Genomic DNA, 22,778 nt, shown 5'->3' on the forward strand with positions numbered 1-22,778 from the left:
AAACGATGGCCCTGGATGTACTCACTTTCACCAGGAGGCAGACAAGTAGGCAGAAGGCCAGATTGCTATTTTTTCAGACTAATCATGAAAAGAGGCTTGCCAGGTATTCTCCCCTCTAATCCCCCCCCTCCCCTCTCCTGCTGACTCTTAACCCTGACCCTTCAGCGGGAGATCCCTCTCTTGGCAAGAGGGATGTAAAAAGGCAAGACAAAAAATGGGGGAAGTCAGTGGCATGGGCTGAACAAGAGGAATGGGGAGTCATGGTCAAGGGCTGATTAATGAGCCTTTAATTTAATCAGCAATTCCCATCTCGCCAGGGCCTCTCCACGTGGCTCTGTAGCAGCTTATTAGTTTTAACAAGTCTGTGATCTCCCCCTTTTCCCTGTCTTCCCCCCCCCCCCCCCTCTTTCTGTCTTATCCAGTTCCTCTTTCATGCAAAGCCCTTATCTGTGTGAGAGTCAGGCATATGAATAGGGGGGAAATGATTAATGGATATTTAAGAACTATGAAGGACGCCTAACTGACTTGTCATTCCACACAGAGTCACATTTGTGTCACAAAAAAATTGGCTAAAATGATTGCACTTGGTCTAATAATGTGGAACATGTTATCTTATCATCTTATCCACCAAATAGTCTTTTATTTGGTTAGTATTCATTATTTAACAACAGTATTTCAGTACTAGGGTTAGTTTCTCTTCTGTGATTTTTGTTTTGGATCTGTTGCCTTAACACAAGACACACATTATGTGACATAAAAAACAATTCAGGAAACACTGAAGCCGTTCAGATTTTTTAACATCTCATTATGGCGTTGCTGTCAAATTTTAAATAGTCTTCTGTTGCTGTCAGCTGTCATTTCAATCTCTGATCAAGCTTCATTAAAAACAAACATGTACCAGAGACATCTTAGGTCATGTGTCAGCTCCTTGCTGGACTTTTTAACTGTTTCAACTCTCATGTGCTGCAGGTTTTTAAGGCCTGACGCTTCTTCTTCTGTCCTCCCATTTTTTAGGGACGCTCTGCACACCTGGAAATGCCAAATTTGTTGGTTCCGAAATACCGCTTTTTCCCATTCGCACTGTTTTTTGGCATATTTTGTAGATTCAAACAAAGAAATGTGAGCAAATTGTGTTTGTTAATTTGCACTGAATTCTTTGCTAAAGATAAATCAACAAGGTGGTTCATAGGTCAGTGTTAAATGGCCTGACAAAATGGAAAAAAATTAAAAAGTTCCTCTGAAAATCATAGGTACAAATCATAGGTACGAAGAAAAACTTTGAAAGACCTTATGAAAGCCTGGAGAACTATTCCTCAAGGCCACTTTAAAAATTATAAGCTGGCTCTTTTGGAAGCAAAACGTAAAGAAATCAGGGGTGGCTTGAGAACTTTAGCACATTACAGTAAACACTGAAGTTATGCAGTGATTTCTTTTAGTTCATAATTGCAGATATTAAGAAATACGTAGCTAAAAATGGTCTAAATATGAGATGTCACGCAATCACCAAACAACAAGAATGGTGGAATTAGCAACTTATTTTCTTTAAAGGTTAATATTAATCATGTTTGTACACAATGACAGCATTCTGTCCTCTGAAAACAACTTCACCAGACTCTCCAGACCTTTGTTCCCTCTTCACACACAGCCGCTCTGCCTACTCTGCCTTCGCTCTCATTTCGACTGGATAAAAACAGCACACACAGCATCTTTTTTTCTAATGCAGAAGCAATGCATTTATTTCTAGATAATTAGAAATGATGGCAGGTAAAAAAAAAAAAAGAGAGAGAGAGCGTAAGAAGTGATGGAATAAGAAAAGCTTTGTAGTGAGTCAGAATGGAGATGAGAGAAGCTCTTTAATTCTTCCTGTGATTACTAAGTGGCTCCGTCCATTATCTTTACACAGTGAATAGCAGAACACCATAAAAGTAAAATGTGACTCATCCATCCCCACTGGTTATCGCACTCAGTTGCTTATGGAAGTCAACCCCCCCCCCCCACCACCACCACCACCACCCCCCCAATCCATCCCCACACAGATTGACAGTGCCCACTTAACATAGACCTTCAAAAAGTGCTTTTAGATGGTGTGTACTTGTGTGTTAGTACATCGAGGTACACACATTTGTTCGTGTATGAATGTTTGTGTGTGCATGAAAACGTGCATATGTGCCCTAGTGAGTGTGTTTGCGTCTCATGTTATTTCTTCTCATATTCTGAATCAAGAGTAGAGTACGTAGGTCCTCTCTTCTCTTCTGCTGAGGTTTTCTGAGAGGTATTGCCTCTCTTATGGCTGTTGAAAAGTCCCATCAGTGCCAGGCATGCTGATTTATGTCCCTGATCCCCTCCACCTCTAGCTCCTTTCCATTAGGCTTTACAATATTCCCCCATTGTTCAGCTCCCTGCGTTATCGGTCCTGCCCAGGCCTGTCAGCAAGACCTGCCTCATACACAATCGCACCGAGAGTAGTAAAAGAAGGGGGGGCGGGGGCTGATGGGATGGAGCGAGAGATCGACGAGGTGGGGTAGACACAGAAACAGAAAGACGACGAAGGGGAGGGAAAGCACGGGCGCTGGGATGAAGAGGGACATGGAAAAGTGGCAGGCAGGGATGGGTGGGGGGAGGAGAGGGGAAGGACAGAGAGGATTGGATGAAGAGGAAGACGAGGTGGAGGGCAGCATGTAGAGGGAAGAAAAGAAATGGGAGATGTCCATCTAAGCCTCGGGTTTATTGTTTCTAAAAAGGGTGGGGGTGGTGATTTGAGGGGGAGTGGTGGGGTTGCTGAGCATAAGTTAGACAAAATGTGAGAGGTTGACTGTAATGATGGGGGTGGCAGTGCCATTTGGATGCATTACTGTGGGACATTCTCTTGGAGTACGTCCATTAAGATATAGATTTTATTGTCTCAGAATGGGCTGGGCTTGCTGTGCATTGGATGTTGACACAATAGGGTGTTAGAGATTGAGCTGGCTGGTAAAGCTTCTGATATGGACCCCACTCGGCCAATTTCAGCCAGTTTTACTGCCTTGAGGAAAGGTACGATGAACCAGGAGCGATGCATTTGGTTAAATGTAGGTGCCTTTCAGGCTGAGGTTTACAGATGCGCCGGAGTTAAGTGCGGTACAATGACTGCTTGAAAGGCAGCCTTGAGAAAGGTCGAGAGGGCCACGTGTGCAGAATGTGAATGAGGGACGACTATTAAAGAGATTCAGGATCAATGCTTGTCTTGATGATGTGAAAGCAAAGACGCAGCACATAAAGGTTGCTTGTGAGGGTAAAACACTGAAAAAATGTGCTGGTTTACAAGCACTTCAAGGCGACTTTACTTTGCTTCACTATTTAAAGCGTTATCTCTTCAACTGCCAGTAATTTGACGACAATTAAGCCCCATGTCATCACAAATCTAAAATGTATTCTATCCCCCACCTTTTGAATTATTGCCAAAGTCTAAAAAATGTGTGTGTGTGTGTGTGTGTGTGTGTGGAGGGGGTGGAGGGGAATCCTATTTGTTTCAGTTCTGCAATTGCCTGCCCAGATAATGGGATGGTAAATTTAAAAGGGAACTCAAATCACCCCCATTTTTATATGCAGGGGGCTTCTCATCCTTTGAAGAGCTGGATCCTTCCTCTGAAAGATATTTCTGACATATACCTTTAAGAGGAGGAAGATGAGAAAACGTGGATGAAAAGAAGAAGAGGCAAGGGAGGAAGGGGATGAGGAGGGGTGGCTGATAAGCTTGCTTGCTTTCAACTCTGTGGAGGATAAGGGAGAAGAAGTTTTAATATCTCTAAATCAGCTGCTCGATATTGAAAGTGTCATCTAATTGAAAATGATTTAGGACACCGGGCTCGCCTGGCAATCATATATAAATTCACTCCTGACACCAGCTCCAAAGTCTCTCTATTTCTACTTTATGAGTCATTTGCATGGTGGGGGCCTTGGAGAGTATAAACCATGCAAATGATATGGAGCGCTGCACAAGGTGATGTATCCCCGCTCCCTCCCCTCCCCTCCTCCATCTCTCCATCTCTCTCTCTCATTGCCCCTCTTAGCCTCAGGAGAAATGCTTTCTGCTTTGCTGCTGCCTTTGTCCAGAAAGTCATTTATTTCTCTTGTTGTTTGCTCGCTTGCTATTTTACTGCTTGCCACATAGGTTCGGGGGAAAAAAACAGCTGCCTCCCCATTCAGCTGAATGACTGTCATCTTCTATTTGCAAGCCCGTGTTGTGCGTGGAAGTTATTTCCTTATTTTGTGAAAAGACAGATCGACAAACCCACAATGGAAGCTGTGGTGTATATCCACACGGGTAGACATTGCAATAAACATACGTGTGCTTTAATGAGGCCTCGGAGTGCATCTGTGCACTTATAACTCTAATGCGGACTAATAGTGTCTGCGGCTTGAAGCTGAATGAAAAGTTTTCATTTTTCACTGAGCTTTTTTTTCTTCCTTTCCTCAGCGATGTGGTCATTAGTGTGAACATAGACTCAGACCACTAAACACACACACATCGGTGAGTAGAATTAACCTGAATCACATGGCAAAATCAGAAGAGGTGAAATAAAACAGGACAATACTCGAAACTCAAAATAAGTTAATGTTAGACTTGGTTCTTTAGCTGACTGAACACCTCTCATCTCAGGTGGATGTAAAGAGCGCCAGTGAGAGTTCAGAAGGGCCGACTGTACATGTTCACCCTTTACGATTCCCATAAAACTTTTATGACTTGAAAATCCTCTATTTCGCTCTCTGGAGAGAAAAGCAGAGATTAAGGGATGAGAGGATGAGGGAGTAATGGAGACAGATGGAAAGCAAGCAGAGAGGGGAGCGCGCTCCCTTTCGCCTCTGTTCTCCCGTAAGTGGGCTGAAATTTGAAAGCAAAATCCTTGTGGTCTTTATGGCTACTTGCACCGCCAAAGCTGCTGTTAATTAAGTTTAAGTAAACTGGCATAAGGGCATATCCATGTTCACATTATCATCTAACACTCTGTGGCTTTCTGTTGTAGAAACAGGACTAAGTGATTCCACAGGGTGTAATTTGTGCGTAAACATGTGTGGCCTCTTTTTCCCCCCCCCAGATCCGTGGTTTTGGTCCATTTACCAAGAAGCACAGTGGTATAAACCTCTTTATGTGTGTATGCGTACATGTGGTTTATGATTTGTGTGTCAGATTCTGCTATTTGTGTGTGTGTTTCTAGGTTTATTTCTATTTTTTTATTCTCTTTTTTATGCTTTTTTTGATTTGTGCCTATATGCACTGATAAATATATGCAAATATAGTGTTAGCATATATGCGTGCATGTTCAGGAGACGGTGAGTGAATGACTGCGGCGGTTTCGAGTGTTGCCCAGGGAGCTCCTGTGTGCTGTGGCGGTCTTGTTTGTCTTCCAGCTGCTCAAACAATGGCTCCCCATGGGCCCGCTTGCTGCCTAATTGAGAGACTACATAGAGAAGAAAGAAGTGATGGGGCCGCACTTACACTGGCTCGCTTACACACACACACACACATATATCCACAAACACACCCAAACACCTCCACACGTTCACAAGTAAACACAAACACAGACATGTAGCAGCATAAAGCATTACAAATGGAGCAAATAGTGCTCATAGAGCCACTCTTCATCCCTTTTATGTGTAACAACAACAACACACACACACACACCGTTCACCTCAGCTGCACTTAATCCAACAGCACCGAGGAGCCTCACAAAGCAAAACCACATTGTCGATACAATATTTTGTTGTATCTGGTTCTCTTTTTCACCAAGACGCAAGTCCTCCCTCATACAACTGTAATGCGAGCCATGGCTGGTTACAAGCTCTTAATTGTACGGATTACATACGGTGTATGTAGACTGTACAAAATGGCATATGTGGAGATGCCTCTTGTTTGATGAATGTACGAAATTAAAATGTGACATGTTATATGACCTCAGATTTGCCATGGGCTACAAGCAAACGCTTATTAGTTCAATAATCTTCACCATATGGTTGCCCCAATACATTTTTTTCAAAGCTGTATATTGAAGAAACCCTGCAGAGGACAGCATCATGTATGGGAGTCATTATATGGGAGTGTATATGGCTGCTCTTTGGACTTGTCTGACAAAAGTAATTGTTAGGAAAACTTGACTAACTTTTAGCTAGTCTTATTCAGTATTTTTAGTGTCCATATTAAACTGAACCGTTTGAGTAAACACAATATATCTTTTAGCATGCATGCCACTTATGACTGTGAAAAAACAATATTTGGCTATTAAGGGGCATAACAGCTCTCCAAAAGCACAGTTATGTTACCTTGATACTTCTTTAAAGGAATGCTACCAAAGAATCAAAAGAAGAAAAAACAGGGAAACAATCTCTTTATCATAGACTTGATTGCCTGATTACTTGGCTGCATCATGAACAAAAATAAACTCCATTATTCTGATGTATTTCCAGTCTGCAAAGATTACTCATTAACAGCTCCATGTGGGTGCTTCACGGTACAGGAAGATGAAACTGTGACACAATACTGCAGACGTTTCACAATTGTTACAAGCCAACAGCATATGCATCTAACAACTGTTACTACAAAATGTTTTTTAATCTTCAAAGGCAAAGGGAACTTGAATGCCAAAGATGTAACAAATAATTTGATCTAATTTGGTTTTCTGAAGCAGATGAAACTCATTATGAGTTTTAGGAGAATTATATTCAATGCTGTATAACACATACATAAGCATTCTTAAACTATGGCTATAGGAAGTAAATGTTAATGTGCTTTCATAGAGCTGTGGTTGGTACACCTAACGTGTGAAGGGTCCTGAATTTGAAACCCACTATTTACTCAACAAATACTTCTGTTTTTTGTGGGGGGGTTTTATATAGAAATGCATGCCACTGAGGCAAGACTTTTATTGTGAAAATTCAAGTTGTCAGATTTTTTTTTACTTCCTTTGCCCACACTCCACCTTTCCGCCATGTTTCCTGCAGCATTTGTGTAATACTGCTGGCAGACAGACAGGTGTCCTGATCAACAACAATGAAAATGGTTTACAAGGAATACATCTTTTTATGTAGTTATGTAGTGTTCCCACCCTCGTCAGAGGCCACAAGCTGTAGGTAGCAACTGAAAGAATGAGGTTGTGGATACAAGCGATGGAAAGGATTTTCCACCAAATAATGTCAGTGGTCTGTCTTGGCAATATGGTAAGGAGCTTGGTTATTCAGGAAGAAGAGTAAAGCCAGAGTAAAGACACTAGTCCTTCACATTGAATGGAGCTGTTAGAGTGGTTCGGGAGTCTGACCAGGAAGCTTCCGAGGTGAGATGTGTAGGGCATATCCTACTAGGAGGAGCCCCCTTGTAGTCCAAGGACACCCTGGAGAGAATGTGTCAGTGGAGCTGGGGGAGGTGGCGAGGTAGGAGGACACTGCTGCCCCCGTGACCTATAGACCTGGATAAGTGGCAGAAAATGTAAAAACTATACTGGATTTGCTCTTCGAAAAAGAACAAAAAAACATTAGGTGCTCTCCCGCCCTATAATTCTCTCTCTCTCTCTCTCTCTCTCTCTCTCTCTCTCTCTGACACACACAGACACACACACTCATAGCTTGACAGCAATGGCCCAACATTTCTCTTCTTTCACTCTCAGCACTCCAAGACCATTATAGGAGGAGAAGGAGAGAGAATGTGTTTGTGTCTTTTTGTGTGTGTGTGTGTGTGTGTGTGTGTGTGTGTGTGTGTGTGCGTGCTAAGCTCTTTGGGCCCATTAAAGTGATAGTACAGGGCGACTACCAAGAGAATAGACTGCAGAAACAAGTGGATTAGGAGTTTCTAATAAGGACAGGCAATACCTCTTGATGGATGACAGCCTTCATACTGTACTGCCGCGCTTCTAGGTTGCATGTGCTGAAGGGGTTTACTGTATGTGCACATGTTAGTGTGTGAGTGTAAGTCTGTGTATGTGTGTGTGCTGTGTGTTCTGGTTTGAATGTGGATGTCTGCATGTCATTACCTTCTGTATCAGTGTTTGTGTAGCCCTCCCTTTAAGAAGGAAACAGCTAAAATTATATCACAAACTACACATCCCCATAATACGTTTTCTCCTTTTTTTTTTCCATCTCACGGATATCAATATAAATATGCACCGTGCACTAATGCTACAAACCTATTGAAGAAAAAACCCACAAGATATTGTTAAACAGTGCGCTGTGTTCAGCCAGTATCATTGACACATTCAGTTGTCACATTCAGTACAATAGAGGCCAGAACGAAGAGGCATGGAAGTGTTGGCTGCTTGTGTAGTCAATGGGACCCTTTTGCAAGCTATTTAAGGGGATATAAAGCATGTCCTTTTCAGCATGACACTGGTGTCAGTGTGTTTCAAAGGTGCTCCAGGGCCAGTGACAGCGCCGCCTGCTTTGATTAAAGCGCCACAGTGCAGAAAAGAGAGAGGCAACACTCTGTTAAGTGAATATGTAAATGACCTTCGCCATCCTCTTTTGCTCCCACGCCAACCTTTCCAAATGCACAGAGCAGTGTGATACAAATGAGTATGTCCTGTTTCTCTGTAAGCGACAAGGCATTAAAAGAGGAGTGTGTGGAGGAAAGAAAAGAATCAGGAAAGAAAGAGAAAGAACATGGGGACATTTGGTTGATATCTGAAGACAGACTCCCCATGGTTTTAACAAAAAGGCTAGCTTTATTTGAATAAGAGAATAAGAAGTTCAGTAACTTGTGGAATCACCTTTATCAGCCGTAACTTGAAGTATAAAATGATCACATCATGGAGTTTTGACCCACTCTTCTCTACAATTACGTTCATTGAGGTTTGTGGCCATTTGTTGATGCACAGCTCTCTTTAGTTCATGCATTGAAGGAGAAACACCTTGATTCTTTTTTAGCCATTCGGTTGTAGATTTGTTGTTGTGTTTGGAGTATTCATAGTGTTCACAGCTCATAGTGGAGTGACTGCAAAGTGCCCAAGTCCCAGGCAAAGCTGGCCCAAATCATGAGCCCTCTACTACCATGAGGCATTGTGCTGATGTGATAAATTATTCTTCTCCTGATGTGGTTCTGTTCATTATGATCTAACATCTCCAGTTTGTCCTTTAGACAGATGAGACCAATGTTCCAGAAGTCTTTTGATTTCTTCAGATCCGTACCGACATGTTTTTGTTTTGTTTTTTTAGAGAGAAGAGGTTTTCTCGTGGTAACCCTTCCAAACAAGCCATACTTGTGCAGTGCACTTTTTCTAATTGTACTGGCATCATCTTTAACATGTAACATGCTAACACGATTTCAAACCCCGTGTTTAAGTGAATTTAACAGTGCGTAGGCAGATTTGTTAGCTTTCAGCACCGATGCTGCTAGCTTATCATTATGTCTGATCTGTGGCCCGTCTGTTTTTACTTCCACTGTGTGTTTTAATAAAACCATAACTGTGTGTTTTGTTTATTGTTATCAAAGTAGACTGTTTTAATTCGATTCATTTGCAGAGGCACAGGTGGGACTCTGCATAGCTTTAAAGCAGCTTTATTTCAGATAGATACTATTAGAGGGTTTTTTTTCTTCAACTTCCCAACTGTTTGGTTTTGTTGGTAATAAAACATAAGAAAATAGTAAGAAAAAACTTGTAATTATTTTAGTTCTGCTAACAAAACATGTTATTATTGTGTTGAAAATGCAAAGTTAAAGTAACAGTCATAAGTAGCCTACCACAGAGCTGTTACATGTTAAAGATTTTTTTTTTTGTTTTACACCTCTTAATAATATTAATAATAACTTAATAGTAATTGATGGGCCTCCTCTCATCTCTTTCTGATCAAACTAACAGCACGCCAAAGACTCATAACTTATATATACACACACACACACACACACACACACACACACACACACACACACACACACACACACACACACACACACACATAGTCTCTGTGACTCTCTTTTCCGCTCTATAAATATTTAGTTCGGGATAATATATTCACATTTAGACAGGTTGGGCGAGATATACAAATTCCACCCCAGCCTAAACAGCTATGAAATACTGATAAATTACAATGAAACAAATAATTCCTTCCTAAAGAAAATGCATATACAGCTCAATACGGATCCTTATTCATAACAGATCACATGGTTCGGGCATAGCTGTGTCCTGTAGGTGAGCTCATTTGCATGTGCACTCTGTTACATGCCATTGGCCCTCAAATGGATGTGTCTCACCATGGAAGATTCAAGTAATTAACCCAGCACAACATAGTTGTCATCCAGTAATTGACCTAATTGTTTGGCTTGTCAGCTCCCGTTCTACGTATTAGGCATTAAATATGTTGGGCGTCATTAATCAAAGGATTATCATGTATTCAGGGGAAGGGAATGCACTGCATCTTGCTCTTATTTAGCAGTGTGAGGTGTTTTGGTGTCAATAAGGTGTTGTATAACTCTGTGCTTCTTTATGGATTTTAATCACCATAACATATTTACAGGCTCTAAGCCTTTAATAGCTATTGAAAGTACTTATTTTACAACCCAACAACACTCCATCAAATTATGCACAGGCTTTACTATGTGTCGTCTCTTCCAGGCAAAGTGGGGGGCTCTTTGAAAAGTGGGTAAAATTGAATTTTGTTTAGCCTGGGTAAATCGCAAATCAAAATCTGTTTTTCCAAACACCATCATCCCATTACTGTAAAGCTCCTCCACTCTAGCCTTAATGTACTGACTGTGAGTGCCGACATCAGCTTACCAGCCCTGATACTTTTCTGTAGGCCCTCATGGAGGTACTTGTGTGCGTGTTTGTGTATCTGACTGCGTGCACACCTGTGTGTGCGTATATGTGTGAGCAGGAAGATGGCTCAGGTCCAATTCACAGCTGATTCACGGCTGAGGCTTATGTATTTAGAAGCAGATTGCCTCCAGGTTGCAATAAAAGGTGTTGAGCTGCCACTTTTATTGGATTTTTAAAGTGAGGCGATTACATTCCGAATATGTCTAATAGTTCCCTACATACTGCTTATTCAGTTTCAGCTCTCTCCTCTGGTCAGGTTTTTGTACTGGCTACACCAAACGAGGACGTGTAGCCAGTACAAAAACCCAATGCACACACCCAGTGCATTAATAACAATAACAATAAAAAGGTAATCAAATCTGTAAAAACAATATGTATTTAATGTTGGCCCAGGATCCGCTGCTAAAAGCCCACCTCATCAAACTGCAAATTAGTCTCGGCCGTAACTTTATTACAGCCTGGCCCGGAGACGGGCAGCCATAAATAATTCAGCTGCACCATCTCTGGAAGTGGTGAGATTTAATTCTGCAGACTGGAAAGTGTGTGCACTTTCTTAGATGCATGCATGCCTGCGAGGTTTTGTTTGAGCTAGTATGTGAATGTGGTTCTGAAATTAGACAATACCTCCCTCCACACATGAATAGTCATATAAACGCACACACCACTAACACCGCCCTCCTCTTTCTCTCCGAGTTGTCATTGGCAGACTGCTAGCCTCCTGTTGCAGGAACATTCCCCGCCAGGTAGCACCATGGCAACACGCTCCACCGCATCCGTCAGTCAGCTACTACCTCAGCCCTCCCAGCTTCAACCACCTAGTGAGAGACACACATAGGGAGAGTGGAAAGAATAAGGGCTGGGGTGCATCAGTGGAGAGGGTAGAGGATGAACCTCAAAGAAAGACAATAACAATTTCCATAACAAACACATTTTGTCGCAGTTGGCTTCCCATTCATGTTGTAATAATATAACCCGTTCCCATTCCCAGGGCATTAACCACTGTTGTTTTGTTAAAGCCGCTGGCGTCTCACAGATGCAAGCTTTCCTTTGGCGTCTGTGGCATGGTGCAGCGGGTCATGGCAATAGTGAGATGGGTCTCTCGCTCTTGGCCTGTCACATTCGGATGCTTCAAAAGGACCTCTCTGCATATAAAAGCACTGAGTATGCATAGTTTTTCAATGTGAAGGATTAATATGGTTCAATGGCATTCTGTGACACAAACAAACATTAGTATTTTCCTAAACTTCATCTGGTACTTTTTGGCACTTAAACCTAACTACAGAATTAAAATATAAAGGGAGTGCAAATTAAACTAATCATAAAGGGAACACAAGCCAAACAAAATCCAAGCAGATCACAGATCACGGTCTTCTGGTTGGCAAATCAATCAATCAAGTCTTGTATACTTTATCTGAAAAACATTATATTTACCGGCCTTTGTTGACAGTCATCTAATGGCTAATGGGTTTTATCAAAATAGTAAGTTTACGTAACAGTGTTGGTACTTGTATACATCTGGGAATGGTTTCCCTGTATCATTAAGTTTTCCACTCCACTGTTTTGCTTATCTGACTCTTAACCATCCCATAATATATAACTATATATAACTTTTCATTTATGCAAAAAAGCTAGAAAAGTCTTGCCTAAGCTGTCCATTTTAGCTATCATACAGATGTGCTCAGCAGCTACATTTCCTGCGGCATTATTAATATATTTTTTTCAAAGGTGATTTGACTTTGTATTAAAGTGACTTTAAAAAAAACCCTTAACTTCAGTGTATCGATGTAGTGTTTCTAGTTCTAAGCGATTATTGTGGTGAAGACTGTGCTTATGAAAACAAGCTAATGTATTTTCATCCCATGGTGTCAGATACGCATATAGAGAGGTAAAAGGCATCTTTTAAGGACTAACGACACAAATTTAGAGGTTGGCAGTGAAGAAAGTCAAGATACCTCAAAACATTAATACAGAAAAATGATGTTTAAAGGTGGAGCAAAGGGGTTTTCTGTGGATAAACTTTAGCCAACTTTTGCATAACAACCGATCTGTAATTTTTCAATGTCAATGAAAACAATAGCTTAAATCGGCATGGCAGAATCTGGATTGAGTTTTCTATCTGACAGGACAGAGAGCTCATTTCCCTAAACTCTTCACTGTATTTTTTTTTCCTCATTGTGTGTGAAACGATGGACTTTCCAAATCACAGAGCAGACAGCCATCGTATGAAATGATGCCTCGGGACAGATGGAGGATGTCTGCTGCCTATGAAATTGTCATCACTGTACCTGTGCCATATATCTTCATTAACACAGCACAGATAGGCATCATGGGAATATGTCCCCAGTTTGCCTGGGAATGCTTAAGTGCAGCACGTTAAGCTTGGTGTGGTGTACAGCAGGCAATTTGAATTCATTGTGTGTGTAGAATCAGCCTATTAGTGGCATTTAGTGTTCAGCACTGCAAAGTTTCCTCAGTATGTTTGTGTTAAACTGTCTGCATGTGTAAGGGTGACAGCAAGAGTGTGATGTATGGTGTGGTATAGCATCGGAGCACATTACCAGTCTACTGTAAACTCTGACAGGTGTCACTTAGAGAGAGGCACCTTTTATCCACAGGGTGACGGTGAGTGGGTTAGGAGAGGGGGGCGGCACGAGTGGAGCTCCAGGTCTTATAATTTAGGAGTGGAATGAGAAAATGTGTAAAAGTGAAAATGGTCAAAGAGGGACAGCTGTGGGCGAAATGTGAAATGGTTTTTTGCCTTGTGGCTAGAGCAGAGGTTGTGGCTTCCTTGAGATTACTGGATGGTGTGTGATAGCAGTGGGGAATGCAATGTGTGCGTGCGTGGGTGTGTCTTGAATGATGTAACACCGAGGCAATATCAGCGGGAATATTGGTGGTCTACGAAGGGCTCGAGTGAGCAGGACCTGGGGGAGTTTGTTTCTCTCTTACTCTCCCTTTGTGTGTGCAGCCATATTTCTGGAATTTTGAGGACATAAATCAGTTTGTGGTTAGAACAGATTTCGGGTAAGAAAAGACTAGACAGGAGTTCATTACATTGCATTTAGTTATTTAGATAAGTCTCCAGGAAATAAATATATGTACTGTGAGTCACTGCTGTCCACTGCAGTCATAGAAGCAAGGCTGTTTGTGTGTATCTTTGAGTGTGTGCGTTTATACCTAATAGAGCAACAGCTCTGTGACTGCAAAGCACAATCAGTTCCACCAAGCTGACATTCCACCAGAACCTGCCTCGCCTCTCCTCTCCTCACCCCCACACCATCCGCATCCCCGTGGCTCGCCGAGTCTCGGCATAGATGCAGTGGCGCAAGCGATAAGGCCAATATTACTTGGGGATAAAAGCAGAATTAGCTACCTGCTGTGAAAAACGGGCACTGTGAGCCGTGATGGGAAGCCAGGGGGTTTCAGGAGGGAGGGTTCCACAGCTTTACACTGTGTGTGTGTGTGTGTGTGTGTATATTGATGTGGTGGTTGTTCTGATAATATTGGATTCCTGTGAGAAAAATGGCCTTACAACACCCCTTAGGTTGTGCTTCAGTAGGCTCGCAGATACTGACCCTCACTGCTGCACACTGATTCAATTTCATATCCCCTTATTTTTATGTTTTGACTTCTTTATCTGTCGCTGTAGATGCCTAAGCTCCTCTTATTATATTTTAGTTCCATTTCAATAAATGGCCCAAAACGAGCAAGTCAAGTGGTGTCTTCACAAAGAGTAGCAGCACACGATGTAACTGTTAGGTAAATAGTTTTCCAGAAAATACTCTGTGTCAGCTTCTTTCAATCACGAATGTTCCCCCCCTAAAATCTTTACTGTTAAAAATGATAGTGAAGTTCCCAAAACCTTTTCAGTAATCATTTTAAGCCTAACCATAATGCTTTCCGAGACTTCTTTTGGCCATTTTAGCACTTCTCCTGAATTTCATCATTTCCATCTTAGGTCCTGAAACCTAAAACCTTCATGAAAGCATATTTCTGCCTCTACTGATTTTGGAGGGTGCAGACTGACAGTGACTTCCTGCACGCTGGAACAACATATAAAAACACTTCAGTGTGCATGAATAAAGGGGAATTCCATTTTTGGGATAATCTGCTACTTGTTGTAGCAGATCATCTCACCCATCATCTCTGGTATCCTCTTCTGTCAACAGCGCTGAAGGCAGTCATTGTTAACCAAATCCGCAAGTGATCCGGTAAGGAAATTTCATTCTTTGTGATCTGAGTGTTTGATTTAGGCAAAATTTTATGTCAGACGCACTTCCTTTACATGGAAGTGACCTGAACTCAACCCAAAGTTGTCATGCAATCGAATTCTATGACTTGGAAGAAGAACAATAGGAGGAGATGAGAAAAAGACTAATAAGAAGAAGAAGAAGCAGATTTGTAAAACAAACCAGGCTGATAAAAATCCAAAAACAACAGCCTGTGGGGGTCTTTTTGTGTCTTACCAGCAAAATCCCCAGAGATAGAAATACTGAAACCTGCCACTGAATTCATACTCTATATGAAACATTGTCACCTGCCTCTGCCAAAACAAATAAGACACATACTTCAATGAAACCTCATTTGTGTCCATTTGCTCTTGTTTTAATTCAGGCTTAACTGCTCATTTCCCAACACAACCCTGCCTGAGGGTAGGAAAAGTTGAGGTGTGATGTGGGCTATCGTCGTCCAGATAAAGGGAAATACAGTATAAAGAAAGAGTCCTGAAATATTGATGAGGGCCCGACATGGAGCTTACAGCTCTGTAGCTCAGCTACCAGCAAGTGCTTTATCATTCTCAGCTGTAATTGAGCAGTAGGTGAGAAGCCCTCAGGGCAGCTTGCAAGACCCAACAGCTATTGGGCTGCTCCAGCCACGGACCTCCCATGATGCCTCCCAGACTGAAACAGAGAATTGTGGGGAAAAGACTTTTGTATCTCATATTAATTGGACATCATTTATCTTCCAAATGCTGCTAAGTCCATCTCTGCAGGGACTGACTGGAGCCTGTGCCATAAAGACTTTCTTTATATACATAAATAGATCCTTTCCTGGCAAAACCTAGCTAGTCAGTGGGGTAGAGAAAAACTCTGCTTCATGTTGTCTAAATACTTGGCAACCAAAATAAATTCATTCAGAACAATGAAGAAATTGCCTGCTTTAAAACTGCTGGAAGCGGGACTATCTCTGAAACAAAAATGGTTGCTCAGATTTAGTCACATTTCATTTTATGGAAATGAGATTTCATTTCTGCTGTTACGCATTATCCTGTGGCTCTTGGCTCAGTTTGATACTGAGATGTACCACAGTCTCTTCAAATTGTAATTTTTGCACTCTGAAAAAACTTAGAGACACTGCCAGCAGCTCTTTTTGTGAGTCTCCCTGTTCATCCTTGGTGTATGGCACTTTCAACATTGCTCTCATTTACATATTTTGAGGAACTCCTCCCCGCGGAGCTGCCCATGATAATGACCATGTTTTGCCCTTTCCAGCAAGCCATGTGGGCACAGGGGCACAGTGACTTGCCAGTTGGCAGGATGAAAAGGCTGCCTGGGGTTGATAACTATAATCAAACAAGTGAGCGGGTCTGTTGGAGGACAGACAAGAAAAAAGCAAAAAGGGATGGAGCGAGGAAAGAGTAGAGGAAAAAAGAGATGGTGACAAAAATACGCCCCAATAAGGGAGCTGGTGGAGGGTTTTCATGAAAGGCAGGCAGTTGAGGGACTAGAACCTGCACCCCGTGTCACTTCGATACTCCCATTTAAATCAGTTAATTAGTGTGAGGCTACATAGAGGGAGATTGACGAGTGTGTTGCCATGAGACGACTAGCTTGCTAATTAAGACGAGCTCTGGGAGGGCATGGGATGACTGCGTGCGAGGGAGCGAGCACACTCGCATGAATAACCTTTTGCATAAATCTGCGTGCGTGTTTTTTTTTTTTTTTTTTTTTGTGCTTGTGTATCTGCGTGTATACTCGCATGTTGTGCAAGCATACGTGTGAGTGTGTGTGTTTATGAAGTGCGGGTGGGGTGGCATGGGAGGGGAGGGGATGATAGGGGCTGTTGTAATCTGTGGGGGTACCCGTGTGAAACAAGCGTGGAAGGTAGAGAGGGAGAATCTGTTATTTTCTGTAATTACCTCATAATTGTGTCTCTTACTATCAGTGATTGCTTTGTTTATTAGAGGGAGAAGGGTAAATGAACTCCGGGTGGTTTCACTCATACAGTCTCCGCTATTTCTACTGTCTATATTTGTCATTAAGAAAGTGTGCCATGGGGTCTTGTTTGTTAAGGTACAGTAGGCAATTGGTGTATTAGTGGTTAAAAAATGTAACCCCAACCAGCATGATAGTGGCGGAAGAGGTAGACGTGTCATTGTGCCGTATCAAGTCCGTACAGCTGTGTTGAACTGAGAAGATTCATAACACTGTAGTGGCCTCAAATAACATCCAGCAGGTCTTCAGTCGGACTTAAAATTTAGAAATCTTGCTGGTTCACTACAAATTATTTAAGCAGCACATACTTTATTCAGATCTCATGGGAAAACATAAAGTAATCACAAAATTACCTATTTGTTAGCATGCATCGATGCATTTTATGTTTATTTTTATTTCAGCCTGAAGTCTAATTAATTCATTCACTTAAATTCTACTCTTTTGTATTTATAAAGCACCAAATCACAACAATATTTGTCTTAAGGACAATTTATATTAAAAAAGTAAAGACCCGCCAATAGTACAGATAAAGCCTCCACAATCAAATGATCCCTTATGAGCAAGCGCTTGGTGAGGGTGGGAAGGAAAAACTCCCTATTAAGAGGATAAACCCTCAGGCACAACAAAGCGCACAGTGAGGGGCGGGCATCTGCCGTGATTTGTTGTGGGTGAAGGGAAAAAGACAGCAAAAAAATTACACTGTGGAAGAGTGCCTGAGATTCATTATACTGCAAAGTAGAAGGTGAACAAGAATGAGTGATGGTGAAATACTCAGTGCATCATGGGAAGTGCTCAGTAGCCTCTGCCTGTTACTGCACAATTAAGGGAGGATTCAGCTCTAACTATATGTTTTATCAAAAAGGAAAGTTTTAAGTCTAATCTTAAAAGTAGAGACGGTGGCTGTTTCCCACATCCAACTTGGAGCTGGTTCCACAGAAGAGGGGCCTGAGAGCTGAATGCTTACTTTTAAATATCCTAGTGACCACAAGTAAGGCCGCAGTCTGAAAGTGAAGTGCTCTATTGGGGTGATGCGGTGCTCTGGGGTCTTTAAGATAAGATGAGATCAATAAAAAAGGGCTTTGCATGTAAGGAGAAAGAGCTTAAATTCATTAAATTGTGATTTCACAGAGAGCCAGTGAAGAGAAGACAGTATGGGAGAAATATTTAGTGCCATCATCAAATATGTATATCAGCTGGGGAATCAAAAAAGTTGAAAAACCTTGAATCAGTTTGTAAATTTTAACCCAAATCATGATCCAAACTGAGCATGTTTAATCCCTAATGTAACCAACTAGCAACTGAAAATCAGATTGTACAGTAAAAATGACTGAAGGCCAATGAAAACAGAATCTGAAACACTGATTCTGTATGTAAATCCAAAGAGTTCTGGGAGGCTAAGCCAAGGTGAATATTTCCATGTAACTGATTCTTGGCTGAGGACATTCGCAAGAGTTTCTTAATTTCTAGAGTTTCACCTTATGGTAATTCCTTTGACATTTTCTGGGCTGTTAAAACAGAGAGTAGAAGTTTCTGGCACAAATGCACCACAAAGAGCATGAAGTCGACAGAAACATGTGTAGTATATAGATAAACTTTATTGTTTGACTAATGCGTTTTGGCTCGTGGGCTTCTGGACTATCCTGACGGAGGCTATGAGCTGAAATTCTTGAGAAACTCGTGGAGCCAACGGATTCTTTCGGCCAGAATTCAGTTAGATGGAAGTACTTAGCTTGCCCGCAGTCTGCATGGCGAGCTTTTTTCTTGTGCTGTTGTACACAAAAAAGAGGCAAAACTTTGTGCCAGTGAAAACGAAAGAATAGATTCGGTTTTTGTGAAGGTAATCCCGTTAATTTGCACATGTGGCTGTTGTCTACATCAAAACAATGTACTGTTCTCCTTCCTACCATAGCTAAAGGGGGGAAAACACATTGCAGCACTTGCTGTGATATATGGTGCAGCATTTGCATATGCTTTTATCGTCCCACATATTTAGATTTGTAATTTTCTCTGCCCACAGTTTGTTATAGGTTTGGGGAATTTCGAGGGATTATTCATTCTATCCCTGCGGCAATGAGTTGTGAGAGATTACGAGGTTGCATAGAAAGAAATCTTTATATATGGTGCAGCTCTGTTGTCTATTGCTACAACAATGGCGTTATAATGTGCTGCTCGGGCAATTTAACAAAGTATATCACAAGAAGATGTGCGTTTTTAGTATGAATGGCAAATGACGGCGGGACTTAGGCTATAGTATGCATACAGAGCTCTTAAAGGGCTTGGCTCATTAGAGAGATGAGTTTCTGATTGCACACAGTGGGCTGGAACTTCAGCATGTGCCATCTACTTTTGAGGTGTACAAAAACAGTTAGTTTCAAAAGGGAAAGGAAAATCACAGGCTTTTCATGTAGTTCCTCTAAAAGAAATGGTCTAAAAGAACAGCATAAGCAGAGTTTTGCCTTAAATTATCCAATCCACGCGGAAGATGTTTGCTTCATTCGTCATCCTCCTTTTTTATTTTTCTGCCTTTTCCTTTCCCCACATTCAGATACAGAGGCTCAAAATGAAAGTACCAAATGACCTTCAGCTGTCTCTCTTCTTCATTGTGCTTCTCCACTTTCTGTTGTCTTCTAAAAATAGAGCTCCCCAATCATCAGCGGAGTTCTGCAACTGGCCCTGTGGGCACAGGCTTCAGCAAGAGGGTGCCAGAGATGAGCCTAATTAACTCATTGAGAAGGAGAGAGCGAGAGATGTTGTGGGGGGTGAGGAAAAGAAAGAGAGAGCGTAACAGAGGTAGGGGGTGGGTGAATAATGACAGAGATGGAGAGGGTAAAGGATGGAGTGGTGCAAAGAGGAAACGATGAGGAAGAAGGGAGAGAGGAGTAGATAATGAGAATGAAGGGTCAGAGACAGAGAAAGAAGAGGCGAGGCAAGGTCTCTGGGGCAAGGATGTAGTCGTGAACAAGGCAGAAGAAGAGTGATGGAGAGGAGCACTAATTAGACATAGGACCAAAGCCCCTTCTCACTTTACATGGGGGGAGAGAAGGAATGGAAGAGAGAAGGAATGGAGATAGATGGGTCGGGCGGCTGCAGCACCAAGATATGAAAAAAGGAAATATGTAATCTCCAATATGGAGAGAGCAAACCGAGCGACGGCAATCTAGCCAACTCAATTAGCCCACGTCTATAAAACAAACTGCTCTTAATCGCCTCTGTCAGGCACTCATAGGCAAATGAACTGGCTGCTTCCTGCAGGAGCGGGAAAGAGCCAGAGATAACGGCAAAGATGACGACACCCCGGCACCGCTCCACCCCTCCTAGCGCTTATCTGACGTCCACTCAGTGTGCTTTAAAATTGTGTGTGTTTTTTTTTTAACTTTTCATTTACCTTCTCTTGCACCCTGCTCATTTTTTACCACACAAATTATCTCTTATCTTTTTCCCCTTTGTCACCTCATTTATTGCCCTTTCTGCCTTCTTCACAAAAAAAAAAAAAAGCTGTTTGTTTTCGCTATGGCTCTATGTATAATGATTTTTTTCTATTTTAGTTTGCTAAATATTTCCCAGAGTGGTTATTGTAAGTGTAGAGACACAGTTACATCCAGAGTTTTGAAGAACTTTTTAAAGTATGTTAAAGTCCGAGTTAAATTTAAGGTAATTTCTGATAAACTTTCTGACTTTTAACAGCAATGACTCAAATATGAGCCTAATGATGGTTTCTAAGTATATGCCACGAATTTGCTTTAAATAACTACACTCATGCGTTACAGATGTGTATAATCACAGGTGTTTGCCAACGAGACTTAATTAGCAACTGCTCTCCTTCTCTGCCATTCTGCTGACTGAGGTCCAAGGAGCATCGGAGCCGGGAGGTTTGATCTGCAAACAGGTGATGTACATCCATTTGTGGCTTTCTCCTGGATAACTTTGTAAATCTGACAAAAGAACACTTTTGCATATTTCTTTTTTTTTTTGCATATATCGAGTTGTGGCTATGAATCTATGCAAAGTTTCATGAATTTGACCTGAGAGGTCCTGGTTTCCATTCATTTCCATAAGAAATATAAAAACCATCACGTTGGCAATCAAATCTGCATACATTATTGTCATAGTTGTTCTTGTGGTGTAATGCAGACATGCAGACGTTTAAAATGAATCTATGCCAAAACTGCATTACCACTCCGTGATATTGTATCGCTTACGTGAATTTATGCAGACTTTATGGAGGCCAATATGTTTTATTTTGTTTTTCTTATATACAGATAAGTACCCTAACTTATATGACTTCTACAGGTGGTTCTACAGATTTGGAGCCTTTCTAAAAAAAGATGGCACTACTTTCAGTGAAGTCTCTCTTAAATAAGAGGAAATAAAGGAACAAGAACTGATCATTTGCATCTGATATCAGCCAACATTTAAAAATGTCCCTGTGATCCTTTATGTTAAACTAACAAACTAATTTTGTAAGATCTATATTTTATGATCTTTAGTGTTGGCCATTTGTAACACTCTTCACTCTTTGGTGAATCAATGCAGCAGATACCATCTCAGTCATATGTCTCCTTACTCGGCCTTGTCTGCCCGACTGTCTTGCATTCAGTGGCCCCTGATGAGTGGCCTGGCCCAGACTGACTGTAATTACCTAACAGGAGGAGCAAGTAGTCTAATTAACACATTAACAAGCAGCAGCCAGCCGACAAGGGTCTACAGCACCACCGAGCAAGGGTCTGACAACTTCATCCCCCATCTGTCACCATGCGTGTGCAAAGACATGCACAGTGTGCGCATTTGGTGCATTTGTGTGTATGCTGCTTGGCATAAGAGAGGGTCCACCCCCTTATGCACAGAGGAGGTTAACAGAGATGGAGAGGCACGATGTTAAGCGCCTGTTCTTCATGAGACCCTCCTGATGCTCTTGTGTCACTGTGCAGGGGGTCCCTGCCAAGGTAGAACTATACATCACAGTTGGCATCAGCCAGGTGGTCTGGCTCTCTGTGCCAGGCCCAGCCACACTGTGCCATGCTGTGCCATGCCACATTGAGGAAAGGCGGAGCAGAAGTCTTCAAGCTGTTTGTATGTAGTTGTGATTTCACCACCATGTTTTATAAAATTATAATTTAGAATGAATATCATTCAGATCAAAATAAGCTACAGAGTCTAGATAATCCAACCTTTAAAGGTAACAGCTTAAAAAAATAATTAGCTTTATGAAGCTATTGTTATAGCTTCATAAAGCTAATTATAGCTTTATACCTGTACCATTTGTAGATGACCTAACTTATTTGTGAATATTACACTGGTTTGTTATAATAAGGATTCATATTATTTTTACTGCTCCATTGGCCAGCTATCTTATTTTGAAAAGGAGCCATACCATGAAGTCTATTAGTGAAAATTAGATATTTAAACTCTAAAAGTGAAGTTGTCTTTAAATGGATCGTTCGCTTGGTTGCTCATGTCTGATTGCGTTATCAGATGCTCAGTCACCACTTTGCAAATGAATAATTAGTTTAGTAGCAAGGCGCTACTTTGCTCTTTTTCGGGACAGCTCAGCTGTTTTGGGGGGATACTGAACCTGAGCATGTCCAAGTTAGACATGTCTGAGAACACCTGTTCTTCAGAGAGCTGCACAGGAGCACATTTGCATAGGTTGAAAATCCCTCCCGATAGCCTGGACACAACTGTGGTACCATACAACAAACCCTGCTCTGAGACCCTCCTGGGTGATCGAGTTTGTCATCCTATCTCTCAGACTGAGCCCAGACACAATTTGAGAAAACTCATTTCCAAA

General features: G+C 41.7%; 1 long non-coding RNA gene across 1 annotated transcript in view; it reads left to right on the top strand.

Moving 5' to 3' along the window:
* The window catches only part of LOC146516711 (uncharacterized), a 138,523-nt gene extending 117,321 nt beyond the window's left edge, over window positions 1–21,202 (top strand). The window contains exon 2 of the long non-coding RNA XR_014874694.1: window positions 1–21,202. This exon is cut by the window's left edge and continues 20,881 nt beyond it. This is a non-coding gene — a long non-coding RNA (uncharacterized LOC146516711).
* Window positions 21,203–22,778: the final 1,576 nt, after the last annotated feature.

This window comes from Neolamprologus multifasciatus, chromosome 6, assembly GCF_963576455.1.
Source record: "Neolamprologus multifasciatus chromosome 6, fNeoMul1.2, whole genome shotgun sequence".
NCBI lineage: Eukaryota > Metazoa > Chordata > Actinopteri > Cichliformes > Cichlidae > Neolamprologus > Neolamprologus multifasciatus.